We start from the raw sequence: 13,180 nt of genomic DNA on the forward strand, positions 1-13,180 counted from the left end.
TAGTTTATGTTTTGGTTTATATATATATATATATATATTTTTTTTTAACCTTTATTACCAACTATTAAACTATTTTAAATTAATTAAAACAATTACAGACTGAGGTGAAATAGTTGGGAATTATAGCTTTAAACTGACCAATGGATATTAACACTTTGGGTGCCGGGAGCCGTCTTTAGACGTCTTTGCTGGCCATGCTAAAGTTGCCGGGGGACGCTGTACGTCGTCTTTATATCATTATTTCAAAAATCTGCGATCGGATTCATATGTCCCCTCCGCTGGCCTGAGATCCACCAGCAGGACCCACTGAGCTCTCTGGCGGTTCAGGAGCGCCATCTGGTGGCCGATCGGCGCAAGCGCTTAACAGGAAGCGCACTAGAGGTTTTGCTAGACGTCCGTATTGCTTCCGGCCACTCGGTACATGTCCCGTGACTCTAGCTCGTCACTCTACATAGCGATCGATTGCCAATAACTCGATAAACAACATGATTTGGACGTATATACCATTATACAAGCTGGAGATGGACCGGGTAATAATATATCCCATAATGATAAAATTTCTACTCGACGATGATCGCCCAACGGCGCGCGGAGACTGGGGTGAGTTTCAGCGTGTAACGTTACCGTCTTCGATAATAACTGATATTATCAACATTTGACCCACATTAGATGATTGGTATAACGCTGCCCACGGAATTATAAACGCCCCCTCGCCCATCCGGTCAACATCAGATGACGTGTAGTAACTTCTAGAAGTACGTCTAGTTGAAATATTTTATATCGCGCTGATTGCCATCAAACTGTATTGCATCATCAATATAATGCATTTGGGGCTATATATCACGTTCTGGAGAAAGCTGCAGAAAGAGATGAAAACATACTTATACATTAGACCATACTTTACTATGAATATGTGAATGAAAAAGTTTAACGTTGCTACACAATGAACAATACATATAGGACTTTGAATGGGCCCTAATAATGGCAATGTAGCAATAGAATTTAAAAAGTTATAGCCCTGCAAAGAAGGGGACTTTCTCCATAGACAAATAGAGCCGGCAACCTATGGTATATCATTAATTTAACCTTAGGCAACCAAAGTGTTAAGTATTGAGTTTTAAGGTGTTTTGCAAAACATTCTATGTGTTGGGCACAGGCTGAAAGCAGATCTTCCTAATTTAGTGAAAACTGGCGACCTTATGTGTAAAACAATCACCAGAGCGAGTATGATAAGGTCCAGAGCTTCAGTTATATATATATATGTGTGTGTGTGTATATATATTTTTATAAAGAGAAAATTATTGCAAGCTCATACAAACATTCTGTCGGTATCTGTCGAATAATCTTTAATGATGAGGACTTTGTGTAGTTAGATAATGGATCAAAGGCCGGTAAAATGTTCCTTCCTATTAGATAAGCCTTTATTGTCTCCCTCAGGAACAATTTGTCATTGTTCATTGAGACACGGATGACATAGCAGCACACAGCCTGTTCATACACACACAATACATCTGTTCATATACACAATACATCTATTCATACACACACAATACATCTGTTCATATACACACAATACATCTGTTCATACACACACAATACATCTGTTCATACACACAATACATCTGTTCATATACACACAATACATCTGTTCATACACACAATACATCTATTCATACACACAATACATCTGTTCATATACACAATACATCTATTCATACACACAATACATCTGTTCATATACACAATACATCTATTCATATACACAATACATCTATTCATACACACAATACATCTGTTCACATACACACAATACATCTGTTCACATACACACAATACATCTGTTCATATACACAATACATCTATTCATACACACAATACATCTATTCATACACAATACATCTGTCCATATACAGTACACACAATACATCTGTTCACATACACACAATACATATGTTCATATACACACAATACATCTGTTCATACACACAATACATCTGTTCATACACACAATACATCTGTTCATACACACAATACATCTGTCCATACACACAATACATCTGTCCATACACACACAATACATCTGTTCATACACACACAATACATCTGTTCATATACACAATACATCTATTCATACACACACAATACATCTATTCATACACACACAATACATCTGTTCATATACACAATACATCTATTCATACACACAATACATCTGTTCATACACACAATACATCTATTCACATACACACAATACATCTATTCATACACACAATACATCTATTCATACACACAATACATCTGTTCATATACACAATACATCTATTCATACACACAATACATCTATTCATACACACAATACATCTATTCATACACAATACATCTGTCCATATACAGTACACACAATACATCTGTCCATACACACAATACATCTGTTCATACACACAATACATCTGTTCATACACACAATACATCTGTTCATACACACAATACATCTGTTCATACACACAATACATCTGTTCATACACACAATACATCTATTCATACACAATACATCTGTCCATATACACAATACATCTGTCCATACACACAATACATCTGTTCATACACACAATACATATGTTCATATACACACAATACATCTGTTCATATACACAATACATCTGTCCATATACACTACACACAATACATCTGTCCATACACACAATACATCTGTTCATACACACAATACATCTGTTCATACACACAATACATCTGTTCATACACACAATACATCTGTTCATACACACAATACATCTGTTCATACACACAATACATCTGTTCATACACACAATACATCTGTTCATACTAGGGCTGACCCCTATTAGTCGACTAATCTGTCGAAAGGAGCCGTAGTCGACTGCCAACCTCTTAGTCGAATACAATAAAAATAAAATGTATAAAGAAATATTATTATTATTTTGTATCATTCTTTCCAAAAGAAAAGAGGCCTAGAAGCGTGGCTAACCCATCTAATGAACACACTAGACTAGACAAATATCAAGATGTATCCATCACTGGATCAATTGCATGCTTTCGCAGAGGACAAGAAGCCTTCAGTCGACTCCTTCAGACATTAAGCACCCCCCACAGCCCAAATGGAATGATAAAAAAAAATTATACTTAAATATATATATATATTTTTTAACTGCACATTTTGGCGAATCATAGTCGACTATCCAAATCCTTAGACGGGGACAGCACTAGTTCATACACAATACATCTGCTCATATACACAATACATAAATACACACACAATACATCTGTCCATATACACACAATACATCTGTTTATAATTATATACACACAATACATCTGTTCATACACACAATACATCTGTATACATGTACAGTCAAACTACAGTTAACATGCAGTATCACACACATACACCATACATTATATTCAGATTTCATTGCCCATATTTATGTCTTTTTACTAGTGCTGTCAATAGATTAAAACAAATTTACTGCGGTTAGGTGGCGTAGCAGAGATTGCGTTCGTCACCAACCCCGGAGCTGTGAGCTGGATTCGCCTGTTCGAATCCAGCTCACAGCTCCGGGGTTGTCACCAGCTTGGCTGGCCGCTCACACTAATACAATTGGCAGTATTAGAGGGTGGGAGAAGCTGGCGGGGTGGGTCCGGGTTGTTGTAAACAGCGACTCCTACAGTTCGGTCGGGGCGCCTGCTAAGCGCGGATAGGACCTGAGTGGGATAGTGTGATCCTTCCACACGCTACGCCCTCTCAGGGAGGATCCGCGCTGCCAGGTGAAAAGAAGCGGTTGATTGGCTGGACGTGTGTCGGAGGAAGCACGTGGTAGCCTCCACTCTCCCAGATGATCTGACTGTGGGGGGTAAGTGCGCAGCGACCAGGAAGGGGATTGGGAATTGGCATACGACTAACATTGGGATGGGAGAAAATCAGAGGAAAATGGAGGGGGAAAAAAGATTAAAAAAAAAAAAAAATTACTAATTAATCTCACAATTTTCTGTAATTCATCTAGATTAAAAATAGCATTTTTCTACTTAAGACCGAAGCTTGTAACAGATATTTACTTGAGTAAAATCATGGAATTAATGTAAAATCAACACAAAGAAAGTATATTTCGATTCAAAGACTATTTTAATAGCTTTCTTTGAATACAGTTTCTCTCCTGTGAAATACAAATGTTCAACAAAACCATCAACATTGAAGATTTTTCACTCCATAGATTAATCTAGATTAATTAATTTCTGCCATTCCATCCGCATGCAGCAGGGGGCCGGGGGCAATGGGGGAGGGGTTATTATGATAAAGCAGTCTGATTGTTATCATGTTGCAGCCGGAGTAGACTGGGTATATGAGGACATCTTTCACCATGTATCCATGAAGCAGATAGTGATTATTGCTCAAAATAGGTCACTGTGACACAATAATCCCTGTTTAAAGTCCATACACACACAATACAACAGACTCCTCAACAGACTCCAAACCATCCAAAACTCTGCTGCCAGGATAATCACCCGCACCAACTCATCTGACCACATCACCCCCGTCCTCATTCAACTACACTGGCTCCCTGTGCACTACCGGATCGACCTCAAAAACCTACTCACCTTCAAAGCCCTCCACAATCTAGCCCCCATCTACATCACTGACCTCCAGGAGTACCCCCCCTCCCACACCCTCCACTCATCCTCTACTGGACTCCTCTCCATCCCCAGCTCACGCCTCAGCACCATGGGTGCTCCCTCCACTCATCCTCTACTGGACTCCTCTCCATCCCCAGCACCATGGGTGCTCCCTCCACTCATCCTCTACTGGACTCCTCTCCATCCCCAGCCTCAGCACCATGGGTGCTCCCTCCACTCATCCTCTACTGGACTCCTCTCCATCCCCAGCCTCAGCACCATGGGTGCTCCCTCCACTCATCCTCTACTGGACTCCTCTCCATCCCCAGCCTCAGCACCATGGGTGCTCCCTCCACTCATCCTCTACTGGACTCCTCTCCATCCCCAGCACCATGGGTGCTACCTCCACTCATCCTCTACTGGACTCCTCTCCATCCCCAGCCTCAGCACCATGGGTGCTCCCTCCACTCATCCTCTACTGGACTCCTCTCCATCCCCAGCACCATGGGTGCTACCTCCACTCATCCTCTACTGGACTCCTCTCCATCCCCAGCCTCAGCACCATGGGTGCTCCCTCCACTCATCCTCTACTGGACTCCTCTCCATCCCCAGCTCACGCCTCAGCATCATGGGTGCCCGAGCTTTCAGCTGCTCGGTTCCCAGACTCTGGCACTCCCTGCCCCCACATGTCAATGTCAACATTTGACTCCATGTCAACATTTAAAACCCAACTAAAATCCCATCTGTCATAATTCACTGTAACCCGTGTGTCACTGTTCTATACCCCCTGCTGTTTGTTTCTTTTTTAACCTCTTAAGCCCGGAGCCCTATTTTCAGAAAATCCGCCTAAAAATACATACCTGAGTAAATGGAAGATTGCTCCACTTCTACTAGGTCCATTTGCATGTTCTTGGTATCATCTACATCTCGTGGAATGTATTCCGAGTGTCAGAAATATTGTGTCTGTTACTAGGCTTGAGTAAATTGTGATGAAACAAAGGAGAATATAAATTATGATTTTTCTTTGCATCTTTGACAGTGAATAACACCATGCTATAAATGACTAGACATTAAAAACTAACCTCATTCAGTACCTTCTTGAGATCATGTGTACAAAAAATCTAAGCAAATGAATAAAGGGAAGATGATTAAACATGTTTTGTAGATACAGTACTGAATTCTGCCATCCGGACACATGCAATTTGAAATATTATTATAGAATATAGAATACCAGGCCTATAAATTACCTTATTATAGCCAAATCTCCTCTTTCAAATGGTAAGAGTTCAATTTGGATTTAGTACACTGAGGAGGGTTAGACAGGAGTGGAGGAGATGATGAGGGTTAGACAGGAGAGGATTGTGACACCGACTCCTTAGGTCCACGGTCTTGCATTGACGTCTTGCATACCGCTGCTGGCGGGACAAAACCTCCTAACTCCAAATTTTTTATTTTATTTTTTTTCAACTCAGAGTAGATCATCCTCCATGTGTGTGTGGTTTTACAAAGTCTACACAATGGGAAAGCATTAAACCAATCATCTGTCTAAACCTCGTAACTCTATTCGCCCTCAAATCTGTGTTCGTTTTTTTCATCTGCTGAAAAGTTGGGTTTTTGGAGTTATGAGGTTTTGTCCCGCCAGCAGCGATACTTAGTTTCATCCCTGTTAGTCTGTTCATGATGACAAGAGACATTGCTTGTGGATGAATGACAGCTTCTCACCTGTGTGACTATTGAGATTGTGAACTATAAAACATGAATGAGTTGCACTTCAGATCTCATTGGAATTGACAGGTGACCGGCCTTGTACTGTACCAATACAGCCTTCAGCAGAGATTATTAGCTCTGTAATAAAATGATTGAGACAGATTGTGAACTGACTCAGAGGACAATGATTCAGGAGAAACTGTTGGAGAAACGCCAATAATCACCAATATTATTATTTGCCTGAATAATATAATATAATTATTTCTCAAAAATACCCTATTGTCATGTAACTAGCATACATCTGATACTAGGGAGTGGGACTGCAGTTGAAAACTAGCTACCCAGCTAACACTGGCATATTTACAGTGGCTGTACTTTGTCTCATTACTGTTGTATAATGTGCACTGTCCCTATTAAAATACACTTAATAAATAAATACTCAGTAATATATATGATGCATTTCAGCCATACATATTTATATTGGCTTAGAAAAAGTGGGTAAACTATTACACAAATAAAAGAGTGTGTAAAGTGAAGCTGACCCTCTATTCCAGGGGTGGCCAACCCGTGGCTCGTGAGCCGCATGCGGCTCTTTGCCCGTCAATGTGCGGCTCCTCCATCCATTGATACATTTAATTTTTTATTAAATATCTTATTATTATATAAAAAAAAGATTCCATAAGAACGTTTCTTTCTCTGCATTTGGTGATGTCACTTCCATCAGACAACCTGTAGGGGAGCTGTTCCGCCTTGCTCATCCCTTTACGAACTTGGACTTGAACCCAGCAACACCTTCACTCAACCACCGCTTCATTCGTTCATATCGCCCATTTACAGGTAAGAATGAGGATGATATGGTTATGCACCAAATCAGATTTTTCTAAAATGAACATGCTAATGTTAAATCTATCTGAAGAGTCATTTTAACAAAGCAAGGCATTCGTTTTGTTGCATTAACGTTATATTACTATTGCTATTGATAAATCTAGGTGTTCTAAAATCTATTGCTATTGGTAAGACTAGAATAAGTTACATTAACTTAATGTTACTTGTGTCTCGGGAAAGTCTTGCATATCGCAATGGCGGACTTTCCGGAAGTAAAAAAGCAAATGAAAGCTTCCGATTGGTCATTTCCTTTATTTCCCTTGAAACCAGTCACGTCACTCTACTGTGATTGGACCGTTGGCTTGAGTGCAATGTGGGACTTGTAGTTTTTGAACAGCGGAGAGAAAAAAGCACACGACTGAGGTTGTAATCTTCACTCGCACACTGTGCGAGTAATTGATTTTTCCGGTTCGCACACATATTTCTAGGGGCAAATGCGAGTAATATGGTCGCACTGTAGAGCCCTGATCAAAATATAACAATTTACAATAGCCTACCACTAGGGCTGACCCCTATTAGTCGACTAATCGATCGAAAGGAGCCGTAGTCGACTGCCAACCTCTTAGTCGAATGCAAAAAATATATAAGAAATTATAAATATTTGTTTATTAAAAAAATTAAAATGTATCATTCTTTCCAAAAGAAAAGAGGCCTAGAAGCGTGGCTAACGCTAATGGCACACATACCATAGGCTAACTGCCTAAGAAAACAGGCACAGATGCACTGAAAGAGGATTTCACCCATCTAATGAACACTAGACTAGACATCAAGATGTATCCATCAGTGGACCAATTGCATGCTTTTGCAGAGGAGAAGAAGCCTGCAGTCGACTCCTGCAGACATTAAGCACCCCACAGCCCAAATGGAATGATTAAAAAAAAAAAATAATAAAAGAAATAATCATAGTCGACTATTGGCTAATTTCGGCCAATCAAAGTCGACTATCCAAATCATTAGTCGGGGACAGCCCTACCTACCACACACTAACAGTATAGGACAAGTGTTTTTGTCTTACCTCTCACTCCTCAGTGGGACTTCTGGCACTCCTTGCTGGCCACAATCCTCTTCGGATTCGACTTCTATTCAGTTGTGGCAGTTCCTTCACATGTGTCAGTCAAAAGAGATCTGTGCTTGGATTTCACAAGTTTCAGGGTAGAAAACAATAAATGAATAAAGGGCAGATGATTTACATGGTTTTTTGTAGATACAGTACTGAATTTTACCATCCGGACATATGCAATTTTAAATATTAATATTGAATATCAGGCCTATAAATGACCATATTATGGCCAAGTCATACATCTATGGATCAGGCCAAATCTCATCTTTCCAATGAGTTCAAGTTTCCACCGGGATGCGCCGAGATATTTATAAACTCATATTTCGTTAATAACACTTAAAACCATTGGTAAACAAACGTAGTGCTGAAAATATACACGTTGACTGCTGTTTTGGGGTTAGGGTCTTTACTCTTGGCTACATTTGAAAAATAAATCAGTGTGACCCAACAACCGGACCAACACACGACGTTTGACTATCTAAATTCACTCGTTAACACTTTGGGTGCCGGCCAGAAATCCGGAAAATGACTGTGGATTGCCAGGATTCCTGGGCGATTTTAGCATATCTCATGATCTTAGCGGAGCTATTTCTATATTTTATATTATAACTATGGGGAAATGGTTTGGCTCATTTGAAGACGACAAGTTGATGTACACAATGAAAGAAAAAACCGTTTGTTTCTGCATGTCTTCGTTCGTTCACAATTACAAGTTAAAAAACATCAACAAAGGGTAAAAATACAGGTAAATTCTTTAGAACAGGAGTTACAGGCACTTTTATGAAAGGTGCGCCGGCGGGGTGATAATAGGTACTGAACGTGTGATAACGCAATTTAGACTGGGATGGTTGGATGGATGGTTTGATTGATTGATTGTTTGACAGATTGTTTTATTGGTTTGATTGATATAATGTTTTATTGTTTTGTTGGTTGTTTGATTTGTTTGATTGATTGATTGTTTTGTTGGTTGTTTGATTGATTGATTGTTTGATTGTTTTATTGGTTGTTTGATTCATAGATTGTTTGATTGATTGATTGGTTTGATTGATAGATTGTTTTATTGTTTTGTTGGTTGTTTGATTGATTGATTGATTGTTTTGTTGGTTGTTTGATTGATTGATTGATTGTTTTATTGGTTGTTTGATTCATAGATTGTTTGATTGATTGATTGGTTTGATTGATTGTTTTGTTGGTTGTTTGATTGATTGATTGTTTGATTGTTTTATTGGTTGTTTGATTCATAGATTGATTTGTTTGATTGATTGATTGTTTTGTTGGTTGTTTGATTGATTGTTTGATTGTTTTATTGGTTGTTTGATTCATAGATTGATTTGTTTGATTGATTGATTGTTTTGTTGGTTGTTTGATTGATTGTTTGATTGTTTTATTGGTTGTTTGATTCATAGATTGATTGATTGATTGGTTTGATTGATTGATTGTTTTGTTGGTTGTTTGATTGATTGATTGTTTGATTGTTTTATTGGTTGTTTGATTCATAGATTGAGTTGTTTGATTGATTGATTGTTTTGTTGGTTGTTTGATTGATTGATTGTTTGATTGTTTTATTGGTTGTTTGATTCATAGATTGATTTGTTTGATTGATTGATTGTTTTGTTGGTTGTTTGATTGATTGTTTTATTGTTTTATTGGTTGTTTGATTCATAGATTGTTTGATTGATTGATTGGTTTGATTGATTGATTGTTTTGTTGGTTGTTTGATTGATTGATTGTTTGATTGTTTTATTGGTTGTTTGATTCATAGATTGATTTGTTTGATTGATTGATTGTTTTTTTGGTTGTTTGATTGATTGATTGTTTGATTGTTTTATTGGTTGTTTGATTCATAGATTGTTTGATAGATTGATTGATTGGTTTGATTGATTGATTGTTTTGTTGGTTGTTTGATTGATTGATTGATTGACAGTCCGACTGACTGACAGTCCGACTGACTGACAAACTTGAAATGCAGTAATACTATTATATCGATCAGGTGGGAATATATTGTATTGATCAGGTTAGTAGATATTGTACCGATCAGGTATTATAGATCATGTGCATGCAATAAACTAAACAAAAAACATTTCGACTGTTTCTCATTCATGTACTGTGCATAATCTGCTCCTGTGTTGTAGACACTGTGTTGCTCTGTACCTACCTGTTTTCCAATTTATTCGTCCATACATGATAAACACATTCATAAAGTAATAATATCTTGTATTGATAATATATCAATTAGTTTCACCTGGAAATACTACTACCTTATCAACCACCATGCCTGGCGCTAATGAACAAGTAAGTTATAACTACTGGTGTAGGTCCAGAAAACATTATTATAAAATACAGAATACTTTACAATGCAGAAAACTTGAAACTTTGATGAAATGAACATTTTTATTGCAAAATATGTTCAATAAACTGGGTGACAAGTCATCAGTACCAACCATTGTTGCTGTGCATTAGACACATATGCTGGTAACATTCACAGTATAAAATTATGGTAATTTACCAAGACAATACCTTATAAAAAGTGAACACTGGCTGATGATAACCAACCATTGTTTCAGTGCATTTAGGAGTTTGCTGGTAACATTCACAGTATAGGATTATGGTAATTTACCAAGACAATACCTTATAAAAAGTGAACACTGGAGGATAATCAACCATTGTTTCAGTGCATTTAGAAGTTTGCTGGTAACATTCACAGTATAGGATTATGGTAATTTACCAAGACAATACCTTATAAAAAGTGAACACTGGCTGATGATAACCAACCATTGTTTCAGTGCATTTAGAAGTTTGCTGGTAACATTCACAGTATAGGATTATGGTAATTTACCAAGACAATACCTTATAAAAAGTGAACACTGGCTGATGATAACCAACCATTGTGTCAGTGCATTTAGGAGTTTGCTGGTAACATTCACAGTATAGGATTATGGTAATTTACCAAGACAATACCTTATAAAAAGTGAACACTGGAGGATAACCAACCATTGTTTCAGTGCATTTAGAAGTTTGCTGGTAACATTCACAGTATAGGATTATGGTAATTTACCAAGACAATACCTTATAAAAAGTGAACACTGGAGGATAACCAACCATTGTTTCAGTGCATTTAGAAGTTTGCTGGTAACATTCACAGTATAGGATTATGGTAATTTACCAAGACAATACCTTATAAAAAGTGAACACTGGAGGATAACCAACCATTGTTTCAGTGCATTTAGAAGTTTGCTGGTAACATTCACAGTATAGGATTATGGTAATTTACCAAGACAATACCTTATAAAAAGTGAACACTGGAGGATAACCAACCATTGTTTCAGTGCATTTAGAAGTTTGCTGGTAACATTCACAGTATAGGATTATGGTAATTTACCAAGACAATACCTTATAAAAAGTGAACACTGGAGGATAACCAACCATTGTTTCAGTGCATTTAGAAGTTTGCTGGTAACATTCACAGTATAGGATTATGGTAATTTACCAAGACAATACCTTATAAAAAGTGAACACTGGAGGATAACCAACCATTGTTTCAGTGCATTTAGAAGTTTGCTGGTAACATTCACAGTATAGGATTATGGTAATTTACCAAGACAATACCTTATAAAAAGTGAACTGGAGGATAACCAACCATTGTTTCAGTGCATTTAGAAGTTTGCTGGTAACATTCACAGTACAGGCACGTCACATGAACTACAGTGCATATCTTACTTGGTCTCTCGCATCGATGACTGCATTGTCCATTGATAAATGGATGAAGCGCCAGATGATCTGTGGACCAAAAAATATCCAATACATGCTTCCAAAGTATATAAATAAGAGGCCAATGGACTGCATTAGAAAAGTGTGGTATGTTACCTACAGTATATACTTTTATAAACTGGGTGACTGTCAGCAACCATTGGTTCTGTGCAAACGGTAAAAATGAGGGGGGAAAAAGATAAATAAAAAAATAAACTATATACACACACAATGCAAATTATGAATGGAGTCGATACAGCTAGATCGCTAACATAACGTCTCATCTGCAAGTGGTCCAAACATGCCTATGCAATATCGACAACCGTGGCCCAAATACATGTGTTCAACGCATTTGTCTTGTACAGAAAACAGTGCAACTACCCATACACTATACTATACTATACTATACTATACTATACTATACTATACTATACTATACTATACTACACTATACTATACTACTCTCAGCTAGCTATACTATGTACCGGTACACATGGTTCTGTCTGTATCACACAATGATGGATTATTTAGAAGTAATCTGTACTTCTGTGTGCCGGATTATTTAGAAGTAGTCTGTACTTCTGTATGACAACTAATAAAGAAACTATTTAGAGAAATCCCTCTTTGTGTGGTACAGAGCGAAGCATTTGTCATGATGCAGGGGGACTTTGCACGATGTGCAAAAATATCTGGTCTCACTCCTGATGCCACGCCTACTGCAGACCCGACATTTCCTACACGGTAGCTTTCGCTTGGGGGTGGCTTTGTATGCAACCATTACATGCTTCACAAAGCCACCCACTAATCTGCTCTGCGGGTCCCCCAGTGGGGCCCTAGGGTCGCCACGCCCCACCTGCTCAGCCCCTGCCTCCTCCTCATCCCCACCCCCTGCCTCCTCCCCTGCCTCCGCCTCCATCTCCGCTGTCACCCCAGGAATCTTCTTCTCCAGACCATCTGTGTAGGTCCGCGCCACAGCCCTGGTGAACCGGAAGAGGTTGTGGTAATGCCCTTGTGGGTGCTTTTTTTTGTACAAGACAAAAGCGTTGAACATACATATTTGGATCAGATACATCACAAACTTTTTGGTCCACTTTCCAGTCTTACGTGTAACCGGATAGTACGAGATATTTTGATCCA

Source organism: Notolepis coatsorum (genome assembly GCF_963971535.1).
Source record: "Notolepis coatsorum genome assembly, chromosome: 14".
NCBI lineage: Eukaryota > Metazoa > Chordata > Actinopteri > Aulopiformes > Paralepididae > Notolepis > Notolepis coatsorum.